Source organism: Macaca thibetana, chromosome 6, assembly GCF_024542745.1.
Source record: "Macaca thibetana thibetana isolate TM-01 chromosome 6, ASM2454274v1, whole genome shotgun sequence".
NCBI lineage: Eukaryota > Metazoa > Chordata > Mammalia > Primates > Cercopithecidae > Macaca > Macaca thibetana.
The window spans coordinates 135,597,741-135,612,771 of record NC_065583.1 but is presented as its reverse complement, the minus strand read 5'-3'; the positions used below and the strand labels follow the sequence as shown (position 1 = coordinate 135,612,771).

The following is a 15,031-nucleotide window of genomic DNA, read 5'->3' as shown; positions in this document are numbered from 1 at the left end:
GTATTAGCTACCTCTATTTTGTAGATGAAGAAACTGAGGCTTTGGGAGAGTAAATGACCTGTTCACATTATGGAAGGACTCAGTTGATGGGCACATCTACATTTCAAGCTTCCAATTGCCTTGACAGTTCTCTTCATTGCAGCTTGCTACATTGCAGGACTTTGTGTGCCTACTGGGAACATAGATCTAGATCAGGTCTCCCAGGCTTGATACCTTTGGTCTTTGAAACTCTGTCATGTGCAGAATAAGATCCAAACTCCTCAACATGGGACATGAGGCCCTTATGCTTGGCCTTTGCCCCCCTCTTCAGCCTCATCATCTACCATGCCTAGTTTCCACTTTTTGCTTTAGGGACTCTAAGTGCCTTGGTATTTTCTTGAAACACCCTTCTGGCTACTTTTTCACCCCAACCAATTTCCTTTAAGAATGAACTTGGCCAGGCATGGTGGCTCATGCCTATAATCCTAGCAGTTTGGGAGACCGACGTGGGTAGATCACCCGAGGTCAGGAGTTTGAGACCAGCCTGGCCAACATGACAAAACCCTGTCTCTACTAAAAATACAAAATTTAGCCAGGTGTGGTGGTGGGCACATGTAATCCCAACTACTCGGGAGGCTGAGCAGGAGAATTGCTTGAACATGGGGGCAGAGGTCGTAGTGAGCTAAAATCATGCTGAGATCGCGCCACTTCACTCCAGCCTGGAATAAAGAGGGAGACTCTATCTCAAAAAAAAAAAAAAAAAAAAAAAAAAAAAAGAATGAACTTGAGATAATCATCTTTTTTTTTTTTCCTCTTTTGTAATAACGCTTAGCTTAAAACACCAACACAGAACCTGGGGAGGGGCAGGACTGTAAAAACAAAACAAGAAAAATACAAACCCATTGTACAGAGGTACAGGTGTCTTCTTTCTTTATATCCTTATTCTATAAACTTTTTTTCTATTAACAGTTTTTTAAAACTTTTAAAGCTTTTTTTTTGTTTGTTAAAAACGAAGACACAAACACACACATTAATCTATGCCTACACAGGTCAGGATCATCAATATCACGTCTCCCACCTCCACATCTTGCCTGACTGGAAGGTCTTCTGGGATAATAACAAGCATGGAGCTATCATCTCCTATGATAACAATGCCTTCTTCTGGAATCCCTCCTGAAGGAACTGCCTAAGGCTGTTTTGCAGTTAACTTATTTTTTTTTTAAATAAATAGGACGAGTACACTCTAAAATAACAATAACCATAAAAAGTGTAGTATAGTGAATACATAAACCAGTAACATAGTTGTTTATTATATTGTCAAATATTATGGTATTGTGCACTGTATAGAAATGTGTGTGCTCTACTTTTGTATGACTGGCAGCAAAGTAGGTTTGTTTATACCAGCATCACCACAAACCCATGAGTAATGTGTTGTGCTAGATGTTACGGCAGCTATGACATCATCAGTTGACAGGAATTTCCCAGCTCCATTATATCTTTCGGGAGCACTGTCATATATGTGGTCAATCATTGACTGTAATGTTATTACGTGATGCCTGACTGTATGATTTTACACCAACCTGATTGTTCCAGAGGTGACCATTTTCTCCCAAGAGAGAATACCAAAGAGATGTGTAGATCTAAGAAGACAAGAGAGGCCATGTGGCTCCAGAGACACCAAGAGGGAAATAAACATAGAAAAGAGTTGCCATTGTTCTTAATAACTTTACATTACCTGGTTCCAAACTCTAGTAAAGCTTCCATGAGCTATGCCTGTATAATCCACAAATTGCCCCTCTGGCAGTGGCGTGCTGGTAAAACAGCTCTTAAAAAGCAAACAAACAACAAAGCCTTGATTTGTAGCACTTGCCAGTTTCCAAGATGTAAATGCTCCCCCCATGACCTGTTTTACACTATTGTAACCTCACTACATGTAGACTTGTGTACATATACTCATCTTTTGTGAGCTTGCATGAGCTGACTCTAGCACACCACTGCCTTCGGTTTAAGCTAAAGTGGGTGGGTTTCTGTCCCTTGACCCAAATGTTGCAGTATATCAAATTAAGACACTATTGATTGACTGGTTTATCACCAGAAAAGAAAAACACCACTCTGCCCATTAAACTGTGATATAATGCTTTAAGAACAGTTCTGTGTTGTGCATGAAATTAGTGCCACCAGCCTTTGCTCATTTGATAATTTCCCGTGTATGTTCCTTTGGGTTTGGCAACTTTCCTCCTTTAGCTGTGTTGCTTAGTGTGTGATAGACAATTCTTTTTTTTGGTATCTTAGTAACAAAATATAACACAGCTTCATATACTTATGGGTATCTTCTCTTCTTGATTCTATTAAAATACTTGTGACAAATACACAACTCTGGTCATTCCTCCATAAATACCTGCTTTCTTAATATCCAATGCAAGTTCCTTTATTCCTACGCTTTTCTGTGTATACTTTTTTTTTTTTTTTTTGCTGTAACACCAAACTATATGTAACATCTTTGAAGACATTTTAAATGGCGATTAAACTCCACTTGTGTAGTACTAGTGTTGCAAATAACTCAAGTGAATTGATGAAAAAATGACGAAATTTACCTGTGTGCAGGTAATGAGAATCAGAGCTATGACAAGTCTCCATTGATCCTGCGATGAATCCCAGTTTTAGAGATGTTACAATGTGGAAAAGAAAGTGCATCTCATAATCGGTGAAATATGGTAATCTCCGCTAAGGAAAATACCTTGACTCAGCTATCACCTCCTCCAGGGACCCTTTCCTAACAATCTTCTACCACTCCCTCTGAGTTGGGCTCAGTCCCCCACCTTGTGTTCCTGTAGCTTCCTGTGCGTATCTGTATCTTCCCACTTACCATGTGGTGTCCTAATTACCTGTTTACCTGAGGAATGTATCTTGGAGAACTCTTTGGGTCCACAGTGTCTGGAGCTGTGCCTGGCACATCACATCGGTCCTCAGTAAATGCTTGCTTAATGATTGACTTGTGAATCCTACAAGAGATGAATGATCTTTCACTTTCAGACCAGCAGTGTGCACACTTCTGAGTAGGACAAACCCTGTCTGTCCAGGGCCCCTTCTGCAGCCAGCTACTCTTAGACCATGCCTACCAATAAAATTAAAACACTGGAGTCCACTGTTCCTCTTATTTATACTCTCCCCTATAACCTTCACCTTAGTTCAGGCTGCTATAACAAAAATACCATAGAACCAGTGGCTTAACAACAAAAATACATTTTTCATAGTTTTTGAGGCGAGAAAGTCCAACATCAAGGTGCTGGCCAATTTGGTTCCTGGTGAGGGCTCTCTTCCTCGTTTGCAGAGGGCCGCCTTCTTGCTGTTTCCTCACGTGACAGAGAAACAGATTATTTCTCTCATATCTCTTATTTAAAAAAAAAAAAAAATTGGCCAGGCACAGTGGCTCACGTTTGTAATCCCAGCACTTTGGGAGGGTGAGGCGAGCGGATCACAAGGTCAAGAGATCGAGACCATCCTGGCCGACATGGTGAAACCCCGTCTCTACTAAAAATACAAAAATTAGCTGGGTGTGGTGTCAGGCTCCTGTAATCCCAGCTACTTGGGAGGCTGAGTTGGGAGAATCACTTGAACCCAGGAGGCGGAGGTTGCAGTGAGCCGAGATCGCACCATTGTACTCCAGCCTGGTGATAGAGTAAGACTCCGTCTCAAAAAAAAATAAATAAAAAATAAATAAAATAAAATAAAAATAAATAAAAAAATAAACGATTGATTATATATTAGTTGTACATATTCATATGTCCTCTTTTTAAGACAGGGTCTCACTCTGTCACCCAGGCTGGAGTGCAGTGGTGTGATCAGGGCTCACTGCAGTCTCAACCTCCCAGATTCAAGTGATCCTCCCACCTTAGTTTCCCAAGTAGCTAGGACCACAGGCACATGCCACCACACTCGGCTAACTCTTTTTTTTTTTTTTTTTTTTGAGACAGAGTCTGACTCTGTTGCCAGGCTGGAGTGCAGTGGCACTATCTTGGCTCACTGCAACCTCTGACTCCCTGGTTCAAGCGATTCTCCTGCCTCAGGCTCCTGAGTAGCTGGGATTACAGGCATGTGCCACCACACCCAGCTAATTTTTGTATTATTAGTAGAGATGGGGTTTCACCACATTGGCCAGGATGGTCCCGATCTGCTGACATCGTGATCTGCCAGCCTTATCCTCCCAAAGTGCTGGGATTACAGGTATGAAACACCACACCCGGCCAAAAAATTTTTTTTATAGAGAGGAGGGTCTCACTATGTTTGCTCAGGCTGGTCTTCAAATCCCGGGCTTAAGTGATCCTCCCACCTCAGCCTCCTGAAGTGCTGGGATTCCAGGTATGAGTCACTGCACCTGGCCTCATATCTCTTCTTATAAGGGAACTAATCCCATCATGAGGGCTCATCCTTCACAACCTAATTACCTCCCAAAGGCCCCACCTCCTAATAGTATCACATTGGGAATTAAAGCTTTCAATTTATCGACTTTGTGGAGATACAAACATTCAGTCCACAGCACCCATGATGTGAGAAACTAAGTCAAATTAAAATTATAATGGGTAATAATAGCATTAAGATGTACTCCTCCCAGATAGCTCATGACATTTGAGGAGGAAGTTCGAATGAGCTAACTCACAGAAAAGAGCCTTGGGAAGAATTGCAGGCTGCAGTGAGAAAATCTAGAGCCAGTATGCTCTTTTCGTAAATGGTTGCCTGGGTTCCCTTTATGCTCTCATTTGGGGCCACGATGTACCAAGTCAAGTTGTGAGAAAAGCCTGGATCGTCTTGGGGCTTCCAATCTTCCCCGTTGGGCTCATTTCTTCCATTTTACATGTTTGGGTTGGGCAAGGGACCAGCATCCTGAAAATGAAGGTGGGTCTTCCCCAACCTGTGAGGGAGGCCCGAGAGGAAAGCAAGTTTCTCATTCTCAAAACGCAACTCAAGTCACCATGATACCTTTCGTGTTTATGTTTTCCTTACCTGAGGAAACTACTCAATCTCTTCTGGATCTTAAGTCTTACTTTCCTTCATGAGGGTATCTCATTTCCCTCTATTTATTTTCAAAATCTCCAAAAATAAAAGTTACTTCTAATATTCTCTTTTCTCACAACATTCTTCCTCCACACATTGCTTTAACTTCCATGGTCTAACCTAACATAGAAAAGTTGAAGAAGGAAATAATAGTTTTCGGTATCAATTAAACAAACTGCAATTTTAAAAATTACAATAAAGATTTTCTGGTTTTGGTAACTTGCACCCTAAAATATTGGAAGGCATATCAAAGGATTGGAAAGTGGGGTTCAGTCCAACTGCTGATGTCTGGGATTTAATGCTCAGACAGAGGTGGGTGGGGGGACCTCTTCCCTGCTTTGCAAAGCAGAAATAATTCTCTGGTAACTCTTCTACAGGGAGGCTCTGTGGATAAGAAACCTCAAGAATGAAACACTTAATTATAACCAAACATGGAGCAAACAAAGAAACAAAAACTGAGTTGGGCTGTTTTATATGAATCCTGCCTACGAAAGGAGATAGCTTCTTCCAAGTTTTGTAAGAGATCAGTGACAAGCTGGAATTTTTCATTTCTGGGCTCAGTGAGAAGTTACATTTACAGAACCAACTTCATTTATGTTTTAAAAGCAAATAAGTTTAGGCTTACCACCCGGGTGAGCTTTGAGGCTGTTGAATGTTCTGGGAGTTTTCATATTGATAGAATTTCTTGACTGGGGAAAAAATATTACAGTCATTTTCCTAACTCTAATAGTTTCCATCCCTAACCTCAAAAGGGAAGGTAAAAAATGATGAATGGGTGTGATGAGGACATTGTTCCTGAGCCTTTGTTAGCAGTGCTGTGAGTTGTGCCAACGGCAGGGACCCAGGGAAGGGTTGGTGCTCAGTCTCCTCACTCTTTAACCTTGAACTCCTTTGTGTGACCACTTGTGTATGTCAGGACTTGATACAACCTGCAGATGTGGAAAAGGGCATTCTTTTATTTTGTATAAGTCACCTAGTTCATATAAGAAAGTAATGTTTCCTTGCACTATAATTATAATTCTGATGTGTATCAGGTGTCTAGTAGGAGCCAGGCACTTTACAACTATTATTTATAATCCGTATGACTCCCATTACACAGATGTGGAAACTGAGGCTGAAAGAATTCAAATGACTTGACCAAAACAATAGATCTAGAATACGGCTGAGCCAGACTTTGGGCAAATTCCTCTCTGACTCCAACACTTACATTCTTTTATCATGCTATGTTGTCCAGGAAACTTGCCAGCCTATAGTGAAATAAGCTTTAGGTAAAGTATATTTAAAACACAGAAATGAGGCTAGGTGCAGTGGCTTATGCGTGTAATCTCAGCACTTTGGAAGGCCGAGGTGGGCAGATCACTTGAGGTCAGAAGTTTGAGACCAGCCTGGCTAACATGGTGAAACCTTGTCTCTACTAAAATTACAAAAATTAGCTGGGCATGGTGGCAGGTGCCTGTAATTTCAGCTACTCTGGAGGCTGAGGCAGGAGAATCACTTGAACCTAGGAGGCAGAGGTTGCAGCGTACTGAGATGGCGCCACTGCACTCCAGCCTGAGTGGCAGAGTGAGACTCCACCTCAGAAAACCAAAACAAAACAACACACCAAAAAAAAAACAAGAAATGAGGCCAGGTGCACTGGCTTATGCCTGTAATCCCAGTACTTTAAGAGGCAAAGATGGGAAGATCACTTGAGGCCAGGAGTTCAAGACCTCTCTGGGCAACAAAGTGGCACCTTGTCTCTACAAAATAAAAAATAAAAAGAAATGAATGAGAAGTTTAGAATTCTACCTGACAAATCTTCCCACAGTGTCTCTGGGGAGTCTACAAACCAGTAAAAATAAATTCAAGTTAATTACAAAGGAAAAATGGAGGTAATATTAGAGGTGCAATCACTTCTGGGTGGATTCAAATAATCTGCATTTCTAGATCCTGCCATTGTTCACCCCCACTCACGCCCTCCACCCCATGACACTGTGCAGAGGCCCCTCACATTGGTGCCAATCTACACACTGACCTCAGAACCTGACACTGAGGATCTCCAGCCTGGGGTTTCCACCATGCTCCACTCCCTGACCCCTGGGTTTCTAGAATTTTGTAACCTGGAAAAATGCTGAAACTGTAGCCACATTTTATCCATTATTCCCATTCATGGCTTTTCTTAGCAATCACTGGCCAGCCTCTTCTCGATATACACTCCCAACATGACACAGTTTCTGGGAAATTGCAGGAAAAGGTTGGGTATTCCTGCAGTGGAGCCTTTGAGTCACAGGCTGGGCGGCCAGTACAGAGCACGAGAGATTCAAATAGGCTAATGGCTTCAGCACAGAGCAGATTTCCGGTGACCATATGGCCGACACCTAAATGGCCTCTGCTGTTCATTTCCATTTTCACTTGGGCTACTGCTGTAACCCTCAACCTGTCTCTTTCCCTCCCCTCTTCTCTGGCTCACCTTCCCTGCCCAACCACCCAAAGCCAAAGTCATCTTTGAACACCAGAAATCAATGTCCTGTCTTAGGCTCTTCAGTGGCTGGCAATCATGCTCAGAAATCAAACCCAAACTCTTCATCTCAGCCTTCAAGGCCCTGTGAGTGCTGGATGTGACTGTCCCTCCAATCTCATCTCCCAGCAGCCTCCTCCCTGCCTCTGGGCTCCAGACAGAGTTCTCTCCTCTCTCTTCCCGGAACACACCTTCTCTCCTCCCCTCCTTAGGAACTTGCCACTGGCTGTTCCCTCTGCCCAATAGAATTCCCTGGATTTTCACCATTTTCACCCTCAGGTTCCAGCTCCTGTGTTACCTCTTCTGAAAATCCTTCCCATCCAGTGTGGCAAATTCCTCTCCCATCACCCTCCACCACATTCCCCAAACATTTCTTCTAAGCACTTTTTAATAATTGCAATTCTCTTATTTATTTATTTATTTATTAATTATTGTTTGGCTTATTGTTCTCTCTCCTGTAACAGTTGGAATGCCATGAGGACAAGGACTTTTTTTTTCTTTCTTTCTTTTTTTTTTTTTTTTTGATAGAGTCTAGCTCTGTCACCCAGGCTGGAGTGCAGTGGCACAATCTTGGCTCACTGCAACCTCCGCCTCCTGGGTTCAAGCAATTCTCCCGCCTCAGCCTCCTGAATAGCTGGGATTACAGGTGCCCGCCGCCATGCCCAGTTAATTTTTGTAATTTTAGTAGAGATGGGGTTTCACTGTGTTGGCCAGGCTGGTCTTGAACTCCTGACTTCAAGTGATCTGGCTGCCTCAGCCAACCAAATGCTGGGACTATAGACGTGAGCCACTGAGCCCAGCGAGGGACTTTGTTTTGGTCAGCCCTGTGCACTTAGCCCAGTGCCAGCATGCAGTAGGTAGTTAACACATATTCGTTGAACAACTGAAATCCTAAAATTATTTGGCCCTTTGTCATCTTTCAGGACTTAACAAAAGCTTGCTCCTTTTTCCAAAGGGCCTGACTCTAAATCCATGCCTTTTGGGAAGTCCCCTCATTTCCAGTCCTGTTATTTGAAAATCCCCTCTGTAAATTTGTACCAGCTTTCATAAGAGGAATGTGTTCTAAACAGGATCTAACATACCATGAGAATTTCCCAGCGTCAAGTGATCAACATGAAACCAAGGAAATTAAACACGAATAGTTGCCTTTTTGAAAGTCTGGTTGTAGCATCTATACCTTACTATTCAGCTAAGTCACAGCAACTCATATTTTGAATCTCTGTTCACAAATTTTCTGATTTTTTTTTTTAAATAACCGACTCCAAGTGTGGTTCAATTTACTAGCCTTTCTTTGAGTTCTCTTTTCGTTCGTAAGGCAGGATATTACAACAACCTAGAATTCCAAAATATGTCCCTCTAATATTTGTTACTAGAAACACTAAATTCTAGAAACATAGTTCACCTTAAAAGGAATTTAAATGCTTTTATTCACATGATGCAATTTCTTTTTTCTTTTTCTTTTTTTTCTTCAGGAAGAAGTATGTTTGTTGATGGAGGTTTGAATGGGCCAGTTAACTTCTGTAAATGTCTTGTGAAATTTTCACAGGTAAACACATACACACGCGCACACACACACACACACCCCTTCGGATTATCCACACTGGCTCAAAGTTTCTTCATCTCATGCTATTTCAGCCTTCAAATATGAGACTCTTTTCCTTCCTCATCCACTCAATACGTTATATTTACAGTTTATAGATTTATGAAGTGTGAATTCCTGATCTCGTTTAATTTTTACACCTGTGGAGCTCTTAGATAAATGACTCTCATTTTGCAGAGGAGAAAACCAGTTCAGAGTGGTTGAGTATCTAAACTGTGTCCCACTTGACCGCCCTCAGGTATTTGGGGATGAAGCCCTTACCTCGTCACTGTCACAATGTGGTTTTCTAATGAAATTGAATAGGACTTTACAACATGATCATTAGCCCAGGTGCTGGGGCTCATGCCTGTAATCCCAGCGCTTTGAGAGGCCGAGGTGGGTGGAGTGCTTGAGGCCAGGAGTTCAACACCAGCTGGAGCAACATAGTGAGACCCTGTCTCTACAATTTTCCAGACATGATGGCATGAGCCTGTAGTCCTGGCCACTCTGGAGGCTGAGGCAGGAAGATTGCTTGAGCCCAGGAGTTGAGGCTGCAGTGAGCTATGATCATACCACTGCACTCCAGCCTGGGCAACAGATCAGGATTCTGTCTGTAAAAAAAATTTTTAAATGAGGGCTGGTTAAATCGAGTTATGTATATATGAGTACAATTAACAAGCTGTCCAATCAAAAGTAGAGTTCTTTTCATCTAAAACAGTGATTTCTGAGGTTTGCCTTATAAAAATCCCTCTTATTTTCTTCCAGTGTGGATCCCCCAGAATTTTTGATTCTCGTAAGATTACTAGCCTGCTTTCTTTTCTTTTTTCTTCCTTCCTTCCTTCCTTCCTTCCTTCCTTCCTTCCTTCCTTCCTTCCTTCCTTCCTTCCTTCCCTCCCTCCCTCCTTCCCTCCCTCCTTCCTTCCTTTCTTTTCTTTCTTTCTTTCTCTCCCTTTCTTTCCTTCCTTCCTTCTTTCCTTCTTTTTTTCTTTCTCTTTCTTTCTTTCTTTCTTTCTCTCTCTCCCTTCCTTCCTTCCTTCCTTCCTTCCTTCTTCTTCCTTCCTTCCTTCCTTCCTTCCTTCCTTCCTTCCTTCCTTCCTTCCTTCCTTCCTTCCTTCCTTCTTCTTTCTTTCTCCTTCTTTCTTTCTTTCTTTCTTTCTTTCTTTCTTTCTTTCTTTCTTTCTTTCTTTCTCTTTCTCTTTCTTTCTTTCTCTTTCTTTCTCTTTCTTTCTTTCTTTCTTTCTTTCTCTTTCTTTCTTTCTTTCTTTTCTTTCTTTCTTTCTTTTCTTTCTTTCTTTCTTTCTTTCTTTCTTTCTTTCTTTCTTTCTTTCTTTCTTTCTTTCTTTCTTTCTTTCTTTCTTTCTTTCTTTCTTTCTTTCTTTCTTTCACACAGTCTCGCCCTGTCGCCCAGGCTGGAGTACAATGGTATGCTCTTGCCTCACTGCAACCTCCACTTCCTGGGTTCAAGTGATTCTCCTGCCTCAGCCTCCCAAATAGCTGGGACTACAGGCGTGCACCACCACTCCTGGCTAATGTTTTGTATCCTTAGTAGAGACGGGGTTTCAACATGGTCAGGTCTCAAACTCCTGACCTTGTGATCTGCCTGCTTCAACCTCCCAAAGTGCTGGGATTACAGGTGTGAGCCACCACACCTGGCCCCCAACCCTTTTTTTTTTTTTTTTTTGAGTTGGAGTTTCACTCTGTCACCCAGGTTGGAGTGCAGTGCAGTGGTGTGATCTTGGCTCACTGCAATCTCTGCCTCCCAGGTTCAAATGATTCTCATGCCTCAGCCTCCCAAGTAGCTGGGATTACAGGTGCCTGCCATCATGCCCGCCAATTTTGCATTTTTAGTAGAGACAGGGTTTCACCATGTCGGCCAGGCTGGTCTCGAATTCCCAAATGATCCTCCTGTCTCAGCCTCCCTGAGTGCTAGGATTACAGGCATGAGCTACTGCGCCTGGCCTATAACTAGCATTTTTATGCACCATTCATGCATGGATCTCCATGTTTCAGTTTACCTGTGAAGGCTCATCATGGGCAGATTTAGTTGTTTCCTTCCCAGGTTTCAAAATATTGATGGTATCACAACCTTTCTCTTTTAATACTACCTTGGATGCCCCTAAATGATCCAGGAATTATTTGTGCACAGAGGCTGAGTGTATGTTATCTAGTTGTGTACTCAGGAAAAGTATCTGTGAGAATCAGATTAAGTATGAGTTAAGTCATATTCCAAGGTTATGTCCAAAGCCTTCTGGTGTAATGTAGTTTGAAACATAAAACAGCACTTGAAATAAATGAACTACAACTATAAGCAGCAATCTTTTCCCTAGCCTATGGTTTCTTATAATGATACTTAAGAGGGAGGTATTTTTAGGCTTGTTAAATTTGCAGAACAAAAGATGATCACATACCTTTGGCTGAAGGATAAGGGACGTTATTTTCTTTTTTAAAGAAACATTTTGTGCGGTGTACAATGCGAATCTAGATACAGGAAAGCAAACTATTTTCTTCTTAAAAAAAAAAAACCTGGCTACATATTTAGCACCTGCTCATTTCCCAGCATGTCCCAGCGGCTATTATTTAAGGTAATAGCTCATTAATACTTCTAGGTATAGGCTTTAAAAAGAGACCATTTACAAAGTTCTTTATTCATATTATTTGATTTTGTTCTCCTAACAATGCTGTGAATATTGTTATCTTTGCTTACAACCGAGGAGACTGAGACACAAATCAATTAAGTGGCATGTCCCAGACCACCGGCACTTCAGAAACAAAGACCCGCAATTACACTTTCAGGCTCCACAGGGCTGGCAGCACAAGCTCTGCCACTCACTGTGTGATCTTTTTGGTAGAATTTTCTGAAACATTTAAATTGGAACACGAGAAAGTGCTAATTACATACTGCTTTTTTCATTTTTATTTTATTTTTGTTGATACATAATATTTGTACATATTTATGCAGTACATGTGATATTTTGTTAACTGCATAAGATGCATAATAAATATTTGAGCTTTAATTGCCACTAAAGTCTTGGTAACCACCAGGCACAGTGGCTCATGCCTGTAGTCCGCACACTTTGGGAGGCCAAGGTGGGTGGATCCCTTGAGCTCAGGAGTTCGAGACCAGCCCGGGTGACGTGATGAAACCGTGTCTCTACAAAAAGTACAAAAATGAGCCAGACTTGAATCACCTGAGCCCAGGAGGTAGAGCTTGCTGTGAGCTTAAATCATGCCACTGCACTGCAGTCTGGGTGACAAAGCAAGACCCTCAAAAAATAAAATAAAACATCTTAGTAACAAATTTCTAATTTGACTCGTTAACAAATTGGCCAAGATAATACTCCCATTGGATAGCAGGTTACTAAATAATGGGAAGTTTATTTCTTTTATTTCGAAGATGTGTGAGACCCACAGTTGGCCATGCTAGTTGGGTAAAGGGCAGAAAAGAGCATGATTTGATAGTTGCAAAGTTGTCCTTTCCCCTCTCCTGGTCACCCAGCAGTCTCCCTCCCTCTCTCCCTTCCTCCTTTTCTCCTCTCCTCCCTCTGGGTACCAGGAGGATAAATGGACACAGACACACTCTGGAACAATGTGGTCATAATGGCATCATTATCCTGGGATGGTAGAAGATAAGTCCTGTCCACCTGACATTTGTCTTGGCCCCATTTAAACTGCCTCTCTTGTTCAGGGTCATGAATAAACTAACTTGCTTGCATTTTACAGTTGAACATACTTGATAGGAAATAAGAAGGAGGCTGGTACCAGGGTGGCTGCATGGGCGTGCTACCTGCGTAGTAGAAAAGACCCCCATGCTCAGAAAGGCCTGCACCTGATTAATGCTCTGCTCTCATCATCTTGAAATTCTCAGTAAGTTTTGAAAAAGGGCCCATGTTTCCATTTGACACCTGATCCCTGAAAATTATGTGGCTGGTCCCATGTGGTGGCTTAAAGTATTAGCTTCAGAGATGGTGATCCAGCCAAGTCAGAGTGCTACCAGATTCTAGGTTTCCTCAAAAAGCCCGGGGATAGGTGAACACGAGGCTAACAGATCCAAAAAAGCATGGGGGCAGGGCCTAGTGGACTTGAAGCCTCATTGTGTGTGAGCAACAGAGGATGCTGTCCACCACCTGGCAGAGGGGTTGTCTCTTAGTTGAAGCCAGCGAAGCCTGATGCCCCACTCTAAATGCCAGGAAGGTATGCCCTCAGGAACGCAAACTGTAGTTTCTTGATTGAGAGTGCTGCACAGGCAGACAGGAAACGGTCAATATCCAACAATCGGTATCCAAACTTTGGGATTTATTTTTGCCCTTTTATTTTAGAAAGCATTTTCATTTAAAAAATTCTAACCTTTTTACTCATTATAAATTAACGTTTATCGAGAAACACATTTCATTACTGATAAGCAGAAAAAACTTTAGAAATCACTCATACTCCTACTCCCTAGAGATGATCATGGTTAACGCTTTAATGCACACATATAGTTATATACACATATATGAACAGTCATGCATCACCTAATGATGGGGATACATTCTGAGAAACATGCCATTAGGTGATTTCATCTTTGCGCAAACATCACAGAGTGTACTTACCCATGCCTAGATGGTACAGCCGACTACACACCCAGGCTGTATGGTACAGCCTATTGCTTGCAGGCTACAGACCTGTATAGCTGCTGCTGTACTGAATACTATAGGCAATGGTAACACAGTGGTTAAGTACTTGTATATGTAAACATAGAAAAGGTACAGTAAAAATACAGTATAAAAGAAAAAAAAATGAAGCTGGGTGCAGTATTTCATACCTGCAATTTCAGCCCTTTTGGAGACTGAGGTGGGAGCATTGCTTGAGCCCAGGAGTTTGAGACTAGTCTGGGCAACACAGGGAGACATTTTCTCTAAAAAAAAAAAAAAAAAATCCCCAGGCATGATGGTACATGCCTGTGTCTCTGCCTACTTGGGAGGCTGAGGTGGGAGGATCTCTTGAGCCCAGGAGGTTGAGGCTGCAGTGAGCTGTGATTATACCACTGCACTCCATTCTGCGCGATAGAGTAGAGACCTTGTCTCAAAAACAAAACAAAAACAAACAAACAACACAAAATCCAACGATTAAAAATGGTACACCTCTATATGACACTTACCATGAACGGAGCTTGCAGGACTGGAAGCTGCTCTAGGTGAGTGAGTGAGTGAGTAGTGAGTGAATGGGAAGGCCAAGGACATTACTAAACACTACTGTAGACTTTATAAACACTGTACACTTAGGCTATACTAAAGTTTATTAAAAATGGTTTCTTTCCTGGCTGGGCGCAGTGGCTCACGCCTGTAATCCCAGCACTTTGGGAGGCTGAGGTGGGTGGATCACCTGAGGTCAGGAGTTTGAGACCAGTGTGGCTAACATTGTGAAACCTCATCTCTACGAAAAATACAAAAATTAGCCAGGCGTGGTGGCGGGCGCCTGTAATCCCAGCTACTTGGGAGACTGAGGCAGGAGAGTTGCTTGAACCCGGGAGGCAGAGGTTGCAGTGAGCTGAGATCACATCACTGCACTCCAGCCTGGGTGACAGAGCGAGACTCTGTCTCAAAACCAAAACCAAAACACACATTGCACAATTGTACAGAAATTTTTTTTGTTATATCCATATTCTATAAGCTTTCTTCTATTTAAAAATTTTATTTTTATTTTTTACTTTTCAAACTTTTTTTCATTAACAATGAAGACACAAACACACACATTAGCCTACACCTACACAGGGTCAGCATCATCCATATCACTGTCTTCCACCTCCACATCTTGCCCCACTGGAAGGTCTTCAGGGCAATAACACACATGGAGCTGTCATCTCCTCTGACAACAATGCCTTCTTCTGGAATATTCCTGAAGGACCTGCTTGAGGCTGTTTCACAGTTAGCTTAAATAAAAAAAAT

The 15,031-nt window shown here is 42.2% G+C and overlaps 1 protein-coding gene across 1 annotated transcript in view; it reads right to left on the bottom strand.

Moving 5' to 3' along the window:
* BRIX1 (biogenesis of ribosomes BRX1) overlaps window positions 1–6,983 on the bottom strand; it is a 305,669-nt gene extending 298,686 nt beyond the window's left edge. The window contains exon 1 of the mRNA XM_050793858.1: window positions 6,974–6,983. The gene's annotated coding sequence lies outside the window, so the exon portion shown is untranslated. The remainder of the gene's footprint in view (window positions 1–6,973) is intronic.
* Between the last annotated feature and the right edge of the window lie 8,048 nt (window positions 6,984–15,031).